General features: G+C 47.5%; 1 protein-coding gene across 2 annotated transcripts in view; it reads right to left on the bottom strand.

The window, feature by feature from the left end:
- The window catches only part of LOC144136633 (dermonecrotic toxin SPH-like), a 44197-nt gene extending 22476 nt beyond the window's left edge, over window positions 1-21721 (bottom strand). Inside the window, exon 1 of one of the 2 annotated variants that reach the window (XM_077669133.1) lies at window positions 21453-21721. The gene's annotated coding sequence lies outside the window, so the exon portion shown is untranslated. Of the gene's footprint in view, window positions 1-6619; window positions 6778-21452 lie in introns of those variants that run through there. The other variant, XM_077669134.1, reaches the window with a different exon arrangement.
- Between the last annotated feature and the right edge of the window lie 258 nt (window positions 21722-21979).

The raw sequence follows: 21979 nt of genomic DNA, 5'->3' as shown, positions 1-21979 counted from the left end.
TTAGAATTTCGAAAAAGCGATTACCCTTGGCGCTGTGTTCCGATAAAACTTGGCTTTTTCGACTAGTTACGTGCACTGGAGGGGTTGCTTTGCCTGCAAGCTTTGGAAAGCGCGTGCGTTTTCGCACGATGCAGCCTGATTTTGTCGAGCCACAGCGCCAACAGTAATCGCGTTTTCTAAATTCTAAAAACTAATATAGCTATTACTAACGACCGGCTACAAATCTCTAATTGCTACTAGGCGCCTAACTCTACTAGTTAAAAAGTTAATCATTAAAAATTAGTTAACCAGTTTACTATTTAACACGATTCACTGATTTTCTGGTGTCCGCCAACACTGGTAGTGCTATGCCGCAAAAGCCATATTTTTACCCCAAAAAGCCTATTAATGAATAATTGGTTTTTTGGGGGAAAGGAAATGGCGCAGTATCTGTCTCATATATCGCTGGACACCTGAACCGCGCCGTAAGGGAAGGGTAAAGGAGGGAGTGAAAGAAGAAAGGAAGAGAGAGGTGCCGTAGTGGAGGGCTCCGGAATAATTTCGACCACCTGGGGATCTTTAACGTGCACTGACATCGCACCTTAAAGATCCCCAGGTGGTCGAAATTATTCCGGAGCCCTCCACTACGGCACCTCTCTAATGAAAATTTTCGAAAGTGTTCGCTGAAACACCCGGTATTAAATATTTACTTGCGTGGCATGGCGTAATATATATAGGCGGGGATACAGTGTCCAGCGCCGTTGACAGATAAAGTCCTCTGGTTTCCCTCGGCGCCCCGAGAAGACTCCTCTCCAAGCGGCCCATTTGCTCGAGTTATTTTAACCTGTTACGCGGCTAAGAACCGGCGCTTTGATGGCAAAGCAGGAACTCTCGCCTGGTGTTCTCTCGTTCATTGGTTTGGTCACTCGACCATTGGCTCTTTCGTTCCTTGACGCGCCTTGCGCCCGTCACTACGCACCCGGTCCAGCGCCCACGCAAAAAAAAAAATGCCGCCACCGTCTGGAAGACGAAGTAACGAGCGCTAGCTGTTTGTTTGGTAGCGCAATCTAACGTCACCGGCTAATTATAAGCAATTAAATTTAAGCCCAACCATAAATAAATATTAACCTCATTACTTAATATTGGTGTCGAACGTGTTCAATACTCATCTAGAGGATTCCAAATATCTAATTCGTTTTATAATGACCTCATTAGCTACTGCGTTATAAGCGATTAAACATAGTCTTGTGACAAGTTAATTATAACGCCACAAAATCACTGACCTCACTAATCACCAATTGGGTTGCTATATCGATTTACTTTCACGCCGAAGGGAGGTGGCAGCAGACCCCAAGAAATCGAGAAACGTGATAAGAGCTAACGCTCTTAAAAATGAATTTAAGAAATGGTTACCGCACATATATGGCGTGGTTACGTTCAAGGGTGGCTGGCTAACCAAGCGCCATAAACAAGCGCCGCGCAATATCACCCGGTTTCTATGGCAACGAGATACTTCATGTAGGTCTTTCTGTCGGTGAAGATTCACCGACCGGACTATAGAAGACGCAGCGATCACAGACCCGGTTTAGAGGTGTGTTAGTGTTACTTATATTGCTGCTGGAGCACAGTGTGCTTCGCGCCGAGTCTCCTCACCCATATAACACGATGCGGTGCGGTCACGATATACAGGTGTGACTGATCTACGCGACCCTCCCTGTGGACGCTGCCATGCTAACGCAGGGGCTGTGCGGCCTCAAGAATTTTGGCGCTTCAGCTCTGCCGCTTTCTAGCTCTAGGGGAGACTGGAAAGCATGAAAGACCTATTTTAATGCGTAAGCATTATAACTCCCCTGTCAGGAAAAAGTCCGTCGTCGTCGTTTCCTGAAGCCTATGAGAAAGTGTGAGCAGAGAAACAAACACACGTAGCCTAGAGCGGGGTTGGGACCCGTGGTGGCGCGAACAGATTGGCTGCGCTTGCCACTTCGGCCCGCCGCGGTGGCTCAGTGGTTAGGACGCTCAGCTACTGATCCGGAGTTCCCGGGTTCGAACCCGACCGCGGCGGCCGCGTTTTTATGGAGGAAAAACGCTAAGACGCCCTTGTACTGTGCGATGTCAGTGCACGTTAAAGATCCCCACGTGGTCGAAATTATTCCGGAGCCCTCCACTACGGCACCTCGTTCTTCTTTTCTTCTTTCACTCCCTCCTTTATCCCTTCGCTTACGGCGCGGTTATGGTGTCCAACGATATATGAGACAGATACTGCGCCATTTTCTTTTTATTATTATTATTATTATTATTATTATTATTATTATTATTATTATTATTATTATTATTATTATTATTATTATTATTATTATTATTATTATTATTATTATTATTATTATTATTATTATTATTATTATTATTATTGCCGCTTCTTTAGACCACTCGCCCACCGCAGCGGCCTTTCGCCCCGCGTGTTACACTGTTGCTGTTGTTACCCTCACACAATGGCACATGAAAGCGCGGTGTTCAACTGCCAGCCTCTCGCGCCGTGCTTAGGTTACCGTCGTCTTCATCAGCTTGCACCCGCTTCCAAACGCAAGAGCACGCAGGCACTTGGACCCAAAATGAAAGACGCAAGGAAGCGCCATCTGACAGGAATGGAGCAAGTAACACGGAACGGCGCGGGATTTGAGCCACCACAGCAGGGCAATAAAGAACTTAAACTGTGATCGGTGCAAATGAATTCAGATCGTCAACCCAAAACAATCACGAAATTGAAGCCCACATGCTAACGCATTGCCCTCCGCATCAGTCGCATCGATGGGCCGTGAATTTTCTTCATGTGGATATTGGTCAAATTATAGATCTGTCTGTTTAAAAATCATGAACCCATTACGAACACGCGCAGTGATCATAGCTCTATAAATGCCTTTCAGAGGAAAAGAACCTTTGTGCTTCGGCGTAAATTTACAATGATAGATGCTATTACGATAGTTGAAGAATGAGCTGTGCATGCGGGACACTAAAGGTCAACGCCAGAGAGAGAAAGACGGAAAGGCAGGGAGGTTAACTAGGCAGCGCCCGGTATGCTACCCTACACGTGGGAAGATAGAAAGGGGAGAGAACAAAGAGAGATGATCACTTTTGCACATGTCCGTTGGCCGTTACTTGCAGGATACACAGGGCACACACGGATAGTTCACAATCTTGCACTCAGTCCTGAGTCCTTTAAGAACTTGAAAAGTGCCTTCAAGGCGGTCCTTTGCGATGAAGGCTTACTCCAAGGACCCAGAATCTCGGCTTCACTAAGGGGCCGAGGATCTAAACGGCGGAGTGTTGCAGCCAGAAGTTCACGCTCACGCTGCAACCGAGGGCAGTTACAAAGAAGGTGTTCTATAGTTTCATCGCACCCACACATCTCACACGCAGAAGAGTCTGCCATTGCGATTAAGTGGGAGTAGGCATTTGTGAACGCCACTCCCAGCCACAGGCGACACAACAGCGTAGCATTGCAGCGAGAGAGGCCGGACGGAGGACTGAGTCGGAGTAAGGGGTCTAGGCGGTGCAGACAGCATGTGGAGTTGCTACTAGAGGACCATGACGCTAAAAGCTCTCTTCGGCCAAGCATTTGCAGATGTCTTGCTTCGTCGGCTCTTGTCAACGGTATCTGGACAATGTTGGCACTGCCGTGAGCCGCTCGAGCAGCAGCGTCAGCTGCGTCGTTCCCAACAATGCCAGAGTGTCCCGGTACCCACTGGAAGACGATGTCATGACCCTCTTACATGAACACTGAACTGTGCCATAAACGGCAACTTTTCTTATCTATATGCAAGTTCCGCTACCGAGGAGCGATTGGCGACAGCAGTCTTGAGGCCATGGTCCCACCAGTCCTAAAATACACCTCAACCTCTGAAATTGCAGTGTATCACCAAAGCAAGTACATTAACAGATTTAGATTGTGTATTTGCTACTGAAGAATATAAGCTACAAGATGGGTATGAAATGAACAATGGAGTGGTGATACTGCTAGAGCGACGTTTCAGTACGCCATATCAAATGAATGCTGAGCACAATTAACCTTTGACCTCATAGAAGTAGTCCGACATAATCATAAGGCGAGGCTATGAGGTATATTGTTCTTTTTAACACCGTTGTTGTCGATACATCCGCATAGGAAAAGAGCAACTTGCCTGAATGAAGCAGTCGCAGTCCAGAGAGCACCACCGACCAAGGCTATGAGCGGCACGATAACTTGACCAGGTGTGCACACAACTCGGGACAAAGCTATACTGCTGACAGGCGAGGCTAGCTTGAAGTCGGATGCAAGACAACTAATCTCAAAGCAATTTAGAGCACGTGTTGCACCATGAGGGACTCAAGCGAGCGGTGCCCGCAAGCGGAGCGCGATTGGCGAGAGGCTGACGCCGACACGTGCAGCGAGGCGTCGCGGTTCTGAAGCCGCAAATCTGCAAAAGCGGGCGATAAGAAGGGAGAAAAAAAAAAGTGAGGAAAGAGGCGTCGCCTTGAATCCCATGTCGCGACGGAATGGACGCCCGCGAAAGCGCGGTGTCTTCTTGGCAGCCGAAAAATTTCGCGTGTTATGCGCGGAAGCCGACACCAGATGGATTCCTCGAAGTTCCCAGAAAAAAAAAAGTCTCCCCCCCCCCCCCCCCCCCCAAAAAAAAAAAATTCATCAAAGCGCTTCAACGCATAGCCTTTAATTTTTGTGATAAAGTAGAATGGCTCTTTTTAGGAAAACCAAGGGCGTTGGTTACCTGGCGCTCATATCATAGATGAAATAAGTGATGACTAGGGTCGTGGCTTGGGGTTTTTCCTTACAAAAAAAATTTACAGTCCATAGACTCTCCATAAACTTCTGTCTATAAAGTCTATAGACCATCTATAAACAAACCCTAGAGAGCCATCTATAGGCAATAGAAATCCCATAGACACTCTATAGACAATCTATAGATTTATGGCCATGCACTTTTACTAGACTTTTGTCTATAGACAATATATAGACTATGAATAGACAAAAAGAAATATATATAGCAAGGAAATAGAGTCTATAAGAAGTCTATAGACTGCTTATAGACCACTTTTGTAAGGGTTTGGTAAACTACAATAACGGCTACACGCCGTTACACGAACGTGACAAGCGAACAGGTGCGCGGTGACGTTCGATTCGGGAATATCACTTTTTTTTTTTGCGGAAAACTGAAAGAGGAAATCTGGCGGAGAGGGATTGTCCGCTGAGTTGCAGAGAATTTCAAGAACCGAAATTGTTTCACTTTTCTTTTTTTTTTGAAAAGTGACGGAGTTTTCGAGCTGCTGGAAGGAAATGGCGCCTGAAATAGACAATTTCGGGTCTAACTAATAGAACTTCCTGTTACGGTATAGAAAAATCACCTCAGGCACGCAAGACAGGTGCTTATCCCGTGTTCTTGTTCGCTTGTGATGTTCTACACTCTGTGAGCACCCCTTAAAACGATGAGTTTGCCAACAGAACTGTGCTACATCTTGTTCCACAATAATTAAAGATAACTACAAGCAGCCGCGTACACTTACAAACGATGACAACATTAGATTACCTTCTAAAGGCTAGCGATTAATGTACCTCACCCGTGGTGAAAAGAAAACAATGGCACTCCGCTGTATTTATAGACTTTTTTTACAGCCCCCGCAAAACCGTTTTTTTTTTGTACTTTGAGGAGAGCGTGGGGGAGCGTTATCCCCAACTTTTCCTGTACTACAAGCACAGGTCAGTGTCCAATATGGCTGCACTCCTCTGCCTCTTTATGAAGATGTCTCTAGTGATTAAGACGGGTTTTCGAGTATTCAAAGCGTATTCAATAGCAAGGTTCCTTTTAAAGCGACTTTTATTGTGTGTGTGAGAGTGCAGCCCAAGAATAAAATAATGCCTTTTTGAGGCTGAGTATCTATTCCATTCCGTTGATGGATGCGAGGTCGTGAGTTCGATACACGGCCATGAAAGCCGCATTCCAATCGCGGCGAAATCGAAGCTTCTCCGCGTTCTCTCGCGGTTTCTGTTCATGTCAATGGTCCAAGGCTAGCTTGAGTTCAGAACCCGAAGCCCTTCGTTCAGCGGCGCTTCACACAGTTCACGATACCATATTGTTAAAGCACCGAACGACTATGACGATACCAAACGCGAACATAAGCGTACGCCAAAAGAAAAAAAAATTGGCAGACGATTACGATAGTCGGTAATGCGAAATTCAAGCGCAGCTCTTCACATGCCACCTGTCACCGCTGGCAGGTGGCGTGATACGCTCTTAGCCACCCTCCGGGATCTTCCCGTGGAAGTCACTTTAAGGTTTTCCATTCCTCCGCTTTCACCGTGGCAGGTGACGTTCCGCTCGGCTCCTACCTGCCATGGTTGTCAGGTGGCGTGTTACGCCACCTATATACGGCGAATACGGCGCGGAATCCACTAACGGGAAAACAAAAGCTGCGCTCTGAAAAGCAAACCTACAAAGATCCATCCCGAGAACCGACTGAGCGCTCTCATCTCGCAGTTCAGCTCCTGAAACTATTAAAACATACTTTCCCTTTTTTTTTGCGATAAGCTCGTGTCGACCTCCCAAGCAATTAATCAGCGCCTAATATATAAAGGAACCCTTACCTAACCTACCTTATGTGATGCGCTTGTTTCTTATTGCGCCGTTTGGGGTTCTCCAAAAGCAGCTTGAAATGGAGAAGTGCTGTCGGAACTGACGATAGCTGTGCTGAGCTCAGTGTCCCTGATATAACTGAAGACACCTCTGGCGTTCTCGAAGGCAGTTTCCCGACAAATGGTGGCAGTGGTTGTGACTTTTACCGCGTGTCTTGCGAGGAGCCGCGGGAAGCAAGTGGACAAAGATAAGAGCGTGTAAACAAGCTGCCTATCTGGAGAAACTCAAGGGCGCAAAAAGTGAGATTGTGGTTACGGTCCAGGCGCAGCACACATCTGTGACTTACTAGTGCCGTAGACCTACGAAAGAACCACGTAGAAAGGAAAATAATAATAATAATAATAATAATAATAATAATAATAATAATAATAATAATAATAATAATAATAATAATAATAATAATAATAATAATAATAATAATAATAATAATAATAATAATAATAATAATAATAATTGGTTTTGGGGGAGAGGGAATGGCGCAGTATCTGTCTCATATATCGTTGGACACCTGAACCGCGCCGTAAGGGAAGGGATAAAGCAGGGAGTGAAAGAAGAAAGGAAGAAAGAGGTGCCGTAGTGGAGGGCTCCGGAATAGTTTCGACCACCTGGGGATCTTTAACGTGCACTGACATCGCACAGCACACGGGCGCCTTAGCGTTCTGACTCCATAAAAACGCAGCCGCCGCGGTCGGGTTCGAACTCGGGAACTCCGGATCAGTAGCCGAGCGCCCTAACCACTGAGCCACCGCGGCGGGTAAAGGAAAAACAGCGAATAAAGAAGAGAGCCGAGTATTAGCCTATGCTCAAGTAATACTGTTTCTTGGACTAGTTGGTTCATTCTTGAAGGCGTGTTCGTTCGTGTTCTACTGTTGTCCTCGTTCGCCGCGCCATTAGCATATGTATCGCACTTTTCTCTGGCACTGCATCAAAAAATAATCTCAACTGCTATGGCAGACTTTCGAAAGGCGCGCAGGTGAAGCCAGTGTCGAAGCTGCCGCGTTGGCTCGGTGGTTATGGCGCTCGGCTGCCGACCCGGAAGACTCGGGTTCGACCCCAGCCGCGGCGGTCGCATTTCGATGGAGGCGAAATGCTAGAGGCCCGTGTACTGTGCGATGTTAGTGCACGTTAAAGAACCCCAGGTGGTGAAAATTTCCGGAGCCCTTCACTACGGCGTACCTCAGAGCAAGAGTTGCTTTGGCACGTTAAACCCCCATAAACCAAACCAAACCAAGCCAGTGTCGTTAGGAACATCGCCGGATGAAATTCCAGTTATGCATACTCTCAGAGGAAGGAGATGAAGCAGAATCCTGTTCCAGCGTCTTGATGTTTAGGTATTAAGGCGCTATTTACGCAGGTATCACTCCTTCGGCATGCACATAAAACCTATCTTTCGCCATCAATGCAAATTTCACGAACTTTTGGTGGACGTAATTACGCAGTTCAAATCTGCAGGCTTTTCTTGCGAAAATGCAATGCAGTCATATAAAGCTGAAATCTTTGTCGGCTTACCACAGCACCTGTTTTCTGATCTGCGCCAGCTCTGGCATTAATATATGCCGCAAAAGCATTCTTTATATCTCCAAAGCCCTTTTTTAATTATTGGTGGGCTTCGCTGAAATACTCGGTATTCCTGATACCGTACCGGACCGTCCTGGGGTATTTCCCCTTTTCTTTTTGCATAGACCGACGTCGGTAGGAAGCCCACCTGCACCAAAGTTATCGCCGAGAATACAAGCACTGCACGTGGCAAGGGATCCTTTGTAAGTACCACGAGCAAAGACACGGTAGAAACTCTTACCGAATCGCATGCTAATTATAAAAAATAATACGCTGTCTGCTTGCACTGTTTGACTACTTTACGCGTGTTGTTTGGAAGGCGATATGCACTTCTTATGAACGTGTTGTTTAAGCGACAGTTTCAAATCGAAAGAGATCTTTAAGAGGCCTTGCAAAATTGCTCACCTGTGACATAGCTCTGTTTCAGTCTCCCTCCCTGCACTGAGCACCTCTAGCGTGAATGACACTATAGCGGGAGGTGTCACAATGAGCGTGAAATTTCACTCTTCAGTCATAGGTATAAGAACATGCTCCGGTTTCGCAATTTGTTTTTCTTGAAGACACGGCTAAGAACGTTCAATCCTACTCATTAGCAAGAGAAAACTACCCAGTTATGGCGTTTTATTTTTTTTTACACGCGAATGTCGTACCGATGCCAACGTATGCACCCGCCGCTGTGGCTCAGTGGTTAGGGCGCTCGACTACTGATCCGGAGTTCCCGGGTTCGAACCCGACCGCGGTGGCTGCGTTTTTATGGAGGAAAAACGCTAAGGCGCCCGTGTGCTGTGCGATGTCAGTGCACGTTAAAGATCCCCAGGTGGTCGAAATTATTCCGGAGCCCTCCACTACGGCACCTATTTCTTCCTTTCTTATTTCACTCCCTCCCTTATCCCTTCACATACGGCGCGGTTCAGGTGTCCAACGATATATAAGACAGATACTGCGCCATTTCCTTTCCCCCAAAACCAATTATTATTATTATGCCAACGTATGTCACAAAGGCCCAAGGTATGCCACGTGACATGTCGAACAAATTCAATGAGAGGGTTGCCGTCTAATCGAGCACTAAATGGCGACAATTCGGAAGCAATACTGTCAGAGCTGCCTATGCCACCACAATTTCTTTCTGCGAATCTAAATACATCGTCGGATCATTTCTTTGTTATAAAACCACCGTCACGGTCGGGTTTGATCCGGAATTCCCGGGTTCAAACCCAACCGCGGCGGTTGCGTTTTTATGGAGGAAAAACTCTAAGGCGCCCGTGTGCTATGCGATGTCAGTGCACGTTAAAGATCCCCAGGTGGTCGAAATTATTCCGGAGCCCTCCACTACGGCACCTCTTCTTTCACTCCCTCCTCTATCGCTTCCCTTACGGCGCGGTTCAGGTGTCCAACGATATATGAGACATATATTGCGCGATTTCCTTTCACCAAAAACCAATTAAAAAAAACCACCGTAGCACGGGCGCGGCGGTCGAATTTCAGTGAAGGCGAAATTCTAGAGGACAGTGTACTGTGCGATGTCAGTGTACGTTAAAGAAGCCCAAGTGGTCGAAATTTCGGGAGCCCTTCACTAAAGCGTACCTCATAGCCTGAGTCGCCTTGGGTCGTTAAACCCCCATAAACCCATAAGCCATAAAACCACCGTAGGACACCGCTTCAACACGCGAATGGAATGCTGGAACTGGGAAGATAGTCAGTGGAATGCGCGCGAGCGCAGAATGCGAAAACTGCACGGAGTTTACTTGGAGCTAGGCAGAGGAACGATAAGCGCGGCCTGGCGGGACTAAACGTTTCCTTTAAGGTGCGTTCAGACGAGCGTACGGGATCGCGGACGATCCGCACGGACCACCTACTACGTCACGCAAACATTCATCTGAGAGACCGTAAACGTCCGACGCAGTGTCCGAATGGGCGCAGCACGCTCAAGGTCACTCAGAAGTGTGACGTTTGAGTCACGTGGCAGGCGGTCCGCGCTGATCGTCCGCGATGCGGTACGCTCGTCTGAACGCACCTTTAAGTAGTAGCAACAGAAACAGGCTGGCACACGCACGGGAACGTTTCAGCCTAATTTGGCTAGCAGCACCCCCCCCCCCCACCCCCCCAAGCACGTATCAGTGTTTGCGGGTCGCCTGTAGGGCACACGTGTCAGGCCTGTTGGTCGTTTCCACGTCACATGCGAAGACGTTATCACTTCCCAAGTCAAGATTTCGATGCCAACTGGTTCTATCAACGCACTGACTTTAATGCCGCGAATCGCCTCGGGCAGCACGAAAGAACGCGTCGGGCACGTGTTGCGAATTCCAGGTCGGAGTAAGTTACGTGCCTGTTTATTTTTTACTTGACAGTTCTTTTTTCAAGCAAAGTTTGTGCGGTGTTCTCTTCGGTTAGAAACGCAACTTATCTCAAAACCTCGATGGAACAATTGTCTTGGTGCTAGAAGGGTAACTAACATTAAGTTAATCCAGTTTACACTGGCCTTTATGCAATCAGTTTTCAAGGTACTGCTACGGCAACACCTTGACTAATCCTAACACCGCATGTGTGCAACTGCGTCTAAAACGCTAATATGCATATGCGGTGTCACGCTTGCAGAGCTGGAAACCCATAAAATCGCACGCATATTGCTCCTCCATTGAGCAAGTTGGTATAATTTTTCCCCCCTTTTGCTTCCTGAACTACTTAGGAGGCTAGCTTTTAAGAAATTCATAGATTCCGTGCGGAATTTATGGGGCACGCAACGTGCACGCGGAGGCGTACAGCATGTTGCCAGTCTGTTTCTCAATGGAGAAAACTTTTTTAGATGTTACAACTGCTTTTAGAAGCACCGTTATTGTATGCGAAGAACACTGAACGACATCCTGTCTAAATAAAGAATGTACCTTTACGTTGTACTTGTGCTTGGGGCATGATGGCCTTAGCTGCCTTTGTGCCCTTAATTAAACCCAACACAAACACAAGCAAACATTGTCCTCGCATTTCTCTGAAAGGGAAGTGCGTCTAGTAATGAAATATTTTATACTATTATTTTAACTCAACATATTTTCAGTTCCATAGCTTCATGAAAATGTTACGGCCCAGAAGGCATAACCGCTCGATCACACTGCATGCTTTCCTTCAGATGGCGTCGTACTTGAGCGTTCGAGCAAAAAATCGCTGCCACGCGCCTTCCTGCATGCTTTATCATTCTGTGTCGCTTTGCACACCGAATAGTCACGTGCGTGCCTGCCCCTTCCTTGAACATTTACAGCGCTAGCAGTTGTTAGTTATTTCCTCAGAAACGCAGCGTTGGTCCAGTGGTTTGAGCATCTGCCGCGCATGCGGGAGGTGCGGGGTTCAATCTGGCACAGTGGCACCAGAACAGTGATACAATGGGCACATGCTTTCTCCTGGCTGGTGCTCGTCTTATCTAGGTCGAAATGCTCGGAGAATGGGTCATTGACCCCACATTGTGTAAACGCAGATACCTTGTGCCATGGCGCAATTCAGCCAAAACTGCCCTTCTGCCATAAAAATTCACCATCATCATCAGTTCTTCCCTCGGGGGATGCCGTTTACGGCATCCGCAAGCCCAACGTCGGGCACCCAGTGGCAAAAATGTGCTTCCTACTTTCGGGCCCAGCAAATATCACCCCACACCCTCCGCACTTTCCAGCACCTGCCACCTCCGGGCATTCACCAGTAAATTGCACCTCTCACTTACAAGTTCAGCACCTTCCACCTAGCTCCTGCCACATGTGAGGCACATTCGTAACAACTAGGCCAACGCAGCGGTGCCTTAGTGGTCAGCGTATCCAGTTTAATCTATCGACCCTAATATGTCTTCATTCCCATCTACGAACCCAGCTCCACCTGCGTACGAGGCGGATGTTCTAACATATCAACTTTAATATGTCGCCGTTTTTTCGCTATTACAAGCGAGCTATTGTGGACTACCCGAGTTGCAAACCCGTAACCACCCTGTGAGTTTCATCACTGCTGCACGGAACTTCTACAAGAGGGAATAATATATCTCGTTCTTTGGACAAAAAGAGCGCAACACAAGCTCTCTAATCTACGACCTGTTAATTACTTCTTAATTGCAAACAGTCACGATACGCTCAAGGTGAACGTTGAATCTTGGCGGAACAGTCAGAAGAACTGCGGATAAATAGAAGGATTTAAAGGTGGTTCGACTCTTGAAACAGCGCAAAAAAAAAAAGAAAAATTGAGCACTAGTGAGCGGGGGAAAATACAGGGAGAACAATTTATGACCAAGACAGGTGTACTACAAAGCTCGCACAAAGACCTGGCCGTCATAAAGTATAGCACTCAGAGTTGTTTGCGTAAAGTGCTGATAAATGAACAGGTCGTGCCATTATCTCTCTTTACGACAGGCACCCGCGTAATTGCGCGCATGTGGAGCAATCTGCTGCAGCTCCCGTTTATATACGGGGCTAGAGGGCGAGGGGGAGGGGAGAGGAGCATCTCTTGGCTGCTTCCGGGTAGCAGCCGAGCTTCGGACGCATGATACGGCCTCGCCTGGCAGCCGGTTTACGCGGGAAGCCAGCAACGGGGGAGGGGAGACATTCAATCATAATCGTGGAATCGTCCCGTTGATTGCATAGCGGGCTGCATTTAAAGCTTGCCCCATGCCTAAGTGGAGTTCGCAAACCCCGAGGATCTCCCGCTGCTTGCCCGTACCGTGGCAGTATATGTCGCCGCTTTCTGGGGATGAGCTCACCTTTACACCGATATGAACTCGTTTTCGACAACTTAATCGAGAAAAAGCGTGAAATAGTTCGTCGTTGGCCGAGATATTGCTTATCGTCTCTGTCGCTGTCCTCGCTGATGAAAGCACAGGAAATATCGATTCTAAAGAATCCTTGGAGACCCTGCTGCGTAATTCGGACCCTGAGCCCCAGCTCCGGCTCATCCGACTGGCTGAAGAGGCCGCCGGGACACAGGACCTCCCGGCCAGCATCTATCAAAGCGGTGCCTCCTGCCTCCCCGGCTTAGTGCTGAGGGGGGTGGGGGAAGGCCATTTCTGTTGGACAATAAGAATTCTTTCCTCCTTCTCCTGTAGGATGAGCCTCAGGACATCAAATGTGGCTTAGAATACCGTTAGCAATAATTCCGCAGCAACTACCAAGTAATGACGGTTCAAAAGGACAGTTGTGTTGTGAAAGCGCGAAGTGGGGTTACGGCAATCGTTGGCCGGCGCATCATGCCTGTGATTCCTGAAGTCTTCTCCAAAATCACTCCTTCATATATAATCGAGATGAAGGCACCATGGTTAAAATTCGAGAGTTCTTTAACTTAACAGTAAGAACGCAAAGAACGTTGTCTCCAATCTCGAGGCGTAGTTTCTCGCCAACAGCACGCCTTATCTGAAAGACAAGCGTCTTGAATCTGTCAGATACTTGTGGAGAAATAAGTGTAGAAGCGCGATTGTAGCAGCCCTTGAGACTTTTCTTGTATTACTCCGAAACCGATTTTTCTTACGTGGATGAACAGACCTGAGGGTGAACATAGAATGAATTTAATTTGTGCAGGAGCGAACTGCCCATAGTATTTTTTGGAACAAAAGTTTTATTTAGACGCACAGCTAAGAGGCAGCGAATCGCGTTATACGAATTATGCCATACCACATGAGCTTGCTTTGACTTCGAGAAGAATTAATCATTTTTTTCCACTACTGTATCACATATGTTTGGTATGGATCTTGTACGCGCATAGTTAATCGCACGCACAATGTATCCTATATGGAAAATGATAAGCGTGTTCAACAGACGTATTTTGTGAGTGTCGTTTTCTCCATAATTGTTTTGCATGCATGCAAGTGGTCAGCACTTCATTGGATACATCCGTGACGAACAACATCACTTGCTGGCTATCATTCATGACGTCATGACTAGCAGCTGCCAATTGCAAAATGGAAAGTCAATCATTCGGAAAATAAATTGTTGCAAAGTACTACCCGCGGGAGACTCCACGAGAGGATACGAGAGGGCAGGGATTCACTCGCCTAATTTCGACCCGGCTAGATTTGGTTACGAACGCAAATATATAGGTTCTTCGACTAATTTCAATTTTTTTTTCATAGAACAGTGGACCCGATAGCCAGGAATCTAACCTGGGATCCCCTTCTCTGCAGCGGAACTCCTTAACATTGAGCCGTTGCGCAAGGTTTTCTTTAAATCGTATGTAACCTATATAACCTCGCATAGGTTATGCGTACCGTCCCAAGAACGAGTGAAAATTCCTGCCCTAACTAGCATGCAATGTTTTGATAGTACTTAAGTTTTGTTGAAGCTTGTTTTGCCGGGGACGTTAGAGCAGCAGCGTCTTACTTATCCTTGATAGTGATGACGATTTCATCTTAATAGCGAAAGGGCAGATCTATTGAAGAGCGCCATGGCTAATGTGTTTGGTCTGCGTTGAAGTGGGGTCAGATACCCACTTTTTTCAAGGATTTTACACGAGAGAGAAACCGAGCAGCAGAGGTCACTCTTATTTGCAAAGGCAAGCGGATGATTTCGGAAGCTTAGAAACAGGCTATTTGAATAAGGAATAGAAATTATTTGCACAAACTCGCAACATGCGGCGGAGACAAAAATGCAAACAGCAGAACTTGTGCGCCGAAGCCCCTTACAGCTCAGGGTATCCAGGAATAAAATTTTGCATATATACATAAGGAAGACCAAAACATTCGCGGTAACTGCCGAACAGGCAAGCAGCCGCTCTACACGCGCAATAGTAGTTAGCAAATTGCCTGGGAACTTTCTAAGCTTTAACACGCTGCATTGGGCGGGCAGTTCACAAAAAGTTGCGCCGAGGCCAAAGCGTATTTGTAAAGTCGTTGCTCCAAGGCTGCTAATTGAATATAAAAAGATATTAATACTACATGGTCAATTTAGTAAGGGAAATTCCATAACCAACGTTCGAGCTCACATAATCGCTTTGCATACTGCCAGCTCTCCGAAAACGAAAACAATATTAAGATGAAATATTCTTTACAAAAGCTATTTTAGAAATTAGCTTTCTAGTGAAGCTGCTTTGCGATATCCATTTGACAGGAAAACTAACCATTGCCTAAAAGGAAGTCAATTCAGTTACCTTCAGTCACTTATTAACTCGTGATAATGATTGCCGACCTTATGGCTCCAAGGTTGGTCACAGTGTAAAAGCTTTTACTCCATCCGAACATGCAAAACAGCCGAAGAAAATTCAGCTATTTCGCCGTAGGATAAAATTCGTCGCCTATCTTGGCTTTGTCCAGTGAACGGCCTTCTTTTTGCTGCATTAATGCGGGAGAGGTTTGGAACGACCATGACGCACGACGGTCGCGTCTAAAGCCTGTTTAGCGATAAGAGCACGTAAAGGTGTTCTCCCTAAATCTTCCGAGGTGCTTTTACCTCTAAGTATGCTTCTTGTAGCATACAATCTACCGCACGTGACGAGAAAATCGGTGCGTGCCGATAAGCAGAAGGTATGAGCGTTTAAAATTTATCTCTGCTGAAATATGTGCCTCGTGTATATGCAACCGACGTGCTAAGCAAACAGAATGCATCGGAACGTGTTTTTGTTTGCTTGCCTTCTTATCAACGTTTCCTTGTTTGCCGTTTCGAGTCGGTTTCTCAAAGACGGACGGAAGCATACCGTTTGTTTGGGCAGCACTCCAACTCTAAGCGCGTGTATCAGCGCCCATCTACCTCTCTCTGTTAGAGGCCGCCGTTGAAAGTACGGAATTTGCATTTTCAAAAGGCCACTTTCAGCAATCACTTTCGCTGTGGGCTAGCTTGAGACGTCATTCCCGGTCAGCGCGCGATTTCGCAGATAACTTGACGTAAATACATTTTGCGGGTGCCTGCTAAATGAAAGCCTGCGTGTTTCTTAGAAATTATGGAGATTTGCATAGGACCACTGTAATTCAAGAAAATCGCGTTGATGAAAGAAATGATTTACAGCTCGTTAATAACCCTAGCTTAGAATCACGGCTGCAAAGTTTCTTCTGACAACTTTTTTTTTTTCCGCTATTGAGTTTGCGGCGGCTGCGTTTTTGTGTAAGAAAAACGCTAAGGCGCCCGTGTGCTGTGCGGTGTCAGTGCACGTTAAAGATCCCCAGGTGGTCGAAATTATTCCGGAGCCTCCACTACGGCACCTCTTTCTTCCTTTCTTCTTTCACTCCCTCCTTTATCCCTTCCCTTACGGCGCGGTTCAGGTGTCCAAAGATATATGAGACAGATACTACGCCATTTCCTTTCCCCCAAAACCAATTATTATTATTATTATTATTGAGTTTAGTTACATCGTAAACGGTAGGAATCTTCTCTCAGCTCAGTTACAGTACGCTTGTACTTGCTACGGAAAACCTTTGCCAGAAACCAGAGAATAAATGCAGCGAAGAAAACCGAGCGCACTCTTCTGACTTCCACTGCTTCTGCACCTTGGCTATCAGCATTACAAAACAACAGTGAGTTGTTTTTTTTACATAAACCAAAACAAATAAAATGCGACGCTACCAAGCACAATGATTGCGATTGCTTGCCTCCACAGCTCATCTTCCTCTTTACGCACTGAAGATGGAAAAAAAAAAATCTCGGCAAACACTACTGTACCCGGAAATTTGTGCAGGCAAAGAATGTCGAGACGACGTAATTCGTAGGCTACGAATGGGCGGCGATCCACAGAAACCGGACCGCGCAAAAGTCAGAGAATGAAAATGAAAGCTGACAAAGTCTCTTTCATTTTAGCGTTTTTATGGAGGCAAAACGCTAAGGCGCCCGTGTGCTGTGCGATGCCAGTGCATGTTAAAGATCCCCAGGTGGTCGAAATTATTCCGGAGACCTCCACAACGGCCCCTCTACCTCTTTCTTCATTTATTCTTTCACTCCCTCCTTTATTCCTTCCCTTACGGCACGGTTCAGGTGTGCAACGATATATGACACAGATACTGCGCCATTTCCTTTCCCCAAAAAGCTATTATTATTATTATTATTATTATTATTATTATTATTATTATTATTATTATTATTATTATTATTATTATTATTATTATTATTATTATTATTAAGTCTCCCATTACTCATTTATGTCGTTTTTCTTTCTTGCTGTTAGTCGGGTCTTGAAACGAAGAGTTTGACGAAAACCGCGCTGGTGAGGATGGCTGAAGACACTAACTGAAAGAGACGCGACCACATAAAAAAATAACTTTACGTTCCGGCTCCCACATATGATGTCCGTCTTTCCTACTGCTACTATCGATCACTTCCTGTCTGCCTTGCGTCGCCATTACTATAGTAGCGGTTTCGGCTAGTTGCGGATGAAACATATTAAGTATCATACCGCGCGGGAGGAAGAAGACCTAAGTGACGGGCGCGGGGCGGGCGCTGACTGCCCACTGCACGTTTATTTCGCAGGTAGCGAAGCCCCTTCAGCGGGTTCTTTTCCTGCCTCTCCACTCGTGTCCATTCTTGCGTACTGTTCCAGCCGCATTGTGTAGCCCTTACTGTGTGTCTGCCGTTGCCTCGATGTCTCGCGTGTTGTATGGGCAGGTCCCTTCCAAAAAGCACAATGAAAAAAGGTGCACATAGCTTCCATACCTTATTGCTGTTGACTTTCCGTGCGTGTGCGGCTTCTCTTTTACGCGTGTACACGCAGGCCAGCACGAAGTTTCTTTTTGTATTCTCAGCTACCTGTTCTTTGACTCTACCGCATCCCAGTGTCCTTTGCCTTCACCTGCGTTTGGTTCCGTAAGGCCTCCAGGAAGCGAGCTGGAGGCCGAGCAGTGCGCGCGCATTACAAATGCCATAAAGTCCGTAATCCTTCCCGGTCAGCGTTCCCCTGCATTCGGAACGAACGGTGGCCGTGGCCCGCAGTCGGTGCGGTCGCGTTCTCGCCGGTGGTCTCGTTCAGCGCGGTTGCGGAGGTCGGCCTCCGGCGGTGGAAGTTGCTCTTCCTGCTGCTGCTGTTGCTGCACGAGGCGGCGACGCGTCCCTGTCCCGGGATCACGCCGCCGGCGCGCGCCAAAAGTAGACCACGCGCTACCGGCTTCGAACAATGCTGCTTCGTGAGGAGCGGGCGTGCCAAAGTGTGTCTCCTATGTCATACACGCCCGCGGTCTCTCGTTAGAGGCGTATACAATCCGATTTGCTACGGTGAAGGCGTCCTAGCGTTGGCGGGGTTGACGGAACATGCGCCAGACACACATAGGTGTAAGGGCGAGATATTGAAGAGCAACCGTTGTGCGCGATTTTTACGAACGCTTTTACGAACACCACAACAATCAATCTTTTTTTTTTTTTTTCAGAGGTGTGTCTGAAAGCACGCGACTGCCTCGGTAACGTGCAGTGAACCGTGATCTGCAACGAAGGTAGAGTTGTGAAGCATCAGCCTCGTATGCGGTACGAATGGTGCAAGGTTCGAATGCCTATTCTACTGAGAATCCATCGGTTTCTGTAATGAGAGCATGCGTTTTCTGCCTTAGTGCTTGGCTTATCGAGTGTTTGCTAACGAACCCTGCGGCACCCTAGGAGCGCTGAGAAAGGCCATGCTTATGCTTCCGGGAGCATAAGAGTTTCGTTAGTACGCGAAAGCGTTCCGACAGCACCGGCACAGAGGCTAAAAGACTCCGCTATATTTTATTTTATTTGCTCCCCTTAAAACACAGGAAAGCAGGAGTGCAGAAATAAATGAGGGGCTGGAATAGAAGAACTGCAACAAAAAAACTACTGCTATTGTTTTTTTACACCAGCATATAGGATGCTGCTTAAAAGCGCTGACCTGTGGGGTGTAGATGATTTATGCGTGTTCTAGAAAAATCCATGAGTTTTAAAAGCACGCGTTTTCGAAACTGTCAAAAATGCGGAAGTGGGGCTCGCAACGCGCCTGCCAACTGAGTTTAAGAGTATTTCCTGGCGATATGTGCTGGAAATAACACCCTTGGGCTCTTGATATGTCAGCTGCAGTTCATATCCATCTTGCGAGGTTACAAACCAGTAACCTGTTATGCAGCTTTAAGGTTGCCATATATACCTCATATCACCTTCGCATCCTGCTTACCGCAAGGCATTTTTCACTTGCGCTTTTCTCTTTTATTTTGCATGTAAGTATGTGCCGCTGAAGTGATTCACATTATTGAAACCACCCGCCCAGAGGCATCATAAATCCGCAATTACTACAAGTAACAGCCACTGCACCCTCCTGTGACAATCAACGTCAACGCTCATAGCGCTGTTTTATCTCCACTGACATTCAAAAAGCCTTCCATTCGTAAGGCTTACTTTCTCTTACACAGTTGTGTTTCTTTTTACATTACTTTCAGTGGCACTCACAATAGAGGTAGAAGCAAAGAGTGCCGGAAGACTAAATCTCCAAAGGGAAACGCAATTTGGCAGAATAGAGTATCTTCTAATTATCAGTACCGTTTCGATGACATTTCATTTTCATGCATCCATACCTTCAAGGCATGACGCATTACAAGCAAAAAAGGGGTCCTCAAAGACGTTGTATATTGTATATATTACCGAGCTCCGTCAAATGTCTAATTTCACTGCGACTGTCCTCGACGTTAACGCGTCGATTAACCGCTGTACTTTCAGGTTAACTCTGCGCTGAGGTGCCATGGCAGCTCTCCTACCATCAAACATTCATCCGCTAACTACAAGCTCTGAAGCACTTGCATACGGACAGTTGCATTCCCCCCACACTTCATTAACTTTACATTCTCTACGTTACGCGTGGTGACCTTCCAAGTTTGTAGCTGTAATATTGGCCATCTACGTCATGAGTTTGACATGGCCACCATAGTGCCAGCTAAGTGCAACATAGCTTGCGGACGGAGCATAGCGAGAGACACTCGCTTTAATAGTATTTGTATTAAACTACGTCAGCTGATAATCTAGAACAAACGAGAAATAAATCCTAAGATGAAATCATGGAGGAAAAACGCGTTGCTAGAGCTGCGTTTTCAAGTCGATAATTATATTTGTGCCCGCACAACTTTCATATATTTTTAAAGCAGTTAGGGCAGGTATAATCCCTTGGCGACGTTCACGAAGTAACCAGGAAACATAAGCAAGAGCAGTACAAGAACACCCGCACAGTGTGTTTCTGTACGCACAGTAAAACGATACGTGTTGCCTCGCTGCGTCTGAGTTCATCTAGTTAGGTTCCGAATACACAACTTCTGACTCCTGACGCCTCTAGAGATGAAACTTGCAAAGGCGGAGGCCTGTGCGAGCTGGTGGTCCATCATTTCTTCGGAGGCTAATCTGTTCACTTCTCGCTAAAGACGCAAATACTTTTCAGTCACCTTGACCGCCGAGTTGAGAGTCGTGACTTGTGTACCAGGACGGAGCGCCGCCGCACACGGCAATCTGTTTCCGGCGTACATCAAGAAGCGTGAGTAGGCCGTGACCTCAGTGCAGCATCAGCGTGCGACCGCCCAAGGCATTTCCCCATAGTAAACCATTCACCTAGCAACGCACCATCACAGCAGGTTCATCGGCACCCTGCCCGGGCCTCTCGGAAAAGGATTACGCGGCCTAGGTCGGGCCCGCCGCGTAAAAATAAAGTGAGCGAAAGATGAACGCGTGTAAAACCGGCGAGTGGACATGAACCCGACCGCGGTGGCCGCTGCGACGCGGTAGCGAGGTGAGGACGAGCACGAACGCAGGCTATAGTTGGCTGCCCTCACTGGACCCTTTTCAGACGGTGCGGAAAATTAGAAGCCCTTAACAGTGCCGGCGGCGCGCGCACTGGTGTGCACCCGCGGCGTTGGTGCTTTGTCCCGCATCTCAAACTTTCCAGCGACTGCCGACGTATATAGCTCTCGTTTGAAATTCTGCAGGAATCATCGCTGAATTGCAGTGTAATCCTTTTCCGGACGGTATAACGCTCAGGATTCCTGCAGGCACGTTAACAATACCTGGTCCCGAGACAGTTCGTGCAATAGTTCTCTTCGCTTTTGCACATTTTGCGCAAAAAAGAAAAGAGAGGCAAACTCTCTACAATTCCTGGCTTCCATAATGATCTTATTTTAAGGGTTAGCATATATAATCAAGAGAGGCACACGCCTTCTTAATCTCACGCGGGCTTCAAATGCCTAGCGGACCGTCACGATCAGGCGTCGTATCAGATGATGCCTCATCTCCGGCGCAAACAGCAGACAGCGACCGGCGCAGACATCCCCCTCATCACCAAAATCGACGCAGAATACGCCGCGGAAGCGAAGTGCAAATGTCTCTTACGTACGTTCACACCTGCCCGGCGAGTAGGGGGTCGTGACGCGTCGGAACCAGTAGCGGTTGCGGTAGCAGCAGAACAAGAAGCACTAAAAGGAGCCCACTCCCGGCGCCCCCGAGTTCCGGGAGGAGGGTCAACGTCGAGCGACGGCACTGCGACGGCAATGACGGCGGCGATGACCGGACGCCAGCGCGCTGCGGCCGATTCAATGCGGACCGCCGTGGCAGGTCCCTTGCCCCGAGCGAGATATCCTCCGTGTTGTTGGCCGATGGCAATGCTCTTCTGCCGGGGCAGACGAGCGGCACGCCGGCCAAGGCCGCCGCCACCGCCGTGGCCGCGCATCCTCCTCTCGCCTCAGCTCCTGCGGCCGGGCCTTCCTCCTCTCCGTCGCCGACAAACAACGGCTTCATCGGTTGCCCTCCCCCCTTGATCGTCCTTCCTTCCTTCCTGACTTGCTCCGCTGCCGCGGTGATGGTGGAAGCCCCTCCGGCTTGTGCACCCCTTGTATTTTCGACGAACCTGTCCCAGGAGTGCAG

The sequence above is a fragment of the Amblyomma americanum genome, chromosome 6 (genome assembly GCF_052857255.1).
Source record: "Amblyomma americanum isolate KBUSLIRL-KWMA chromosome 6, ASM5285725v1, whole genome shotgun sequence".
Classification (NCBI taxonomy): Eukaryota; Metazoa; Arthropoda; class Arachnida; order Ixodida; family Ixodidae; genus Amblyomma; species Amblyomma americanum.
Note: the sequence above shows the minus strand (reverse complement) of the source record. Positions and strands in the feature narration are given on the sequence as shown.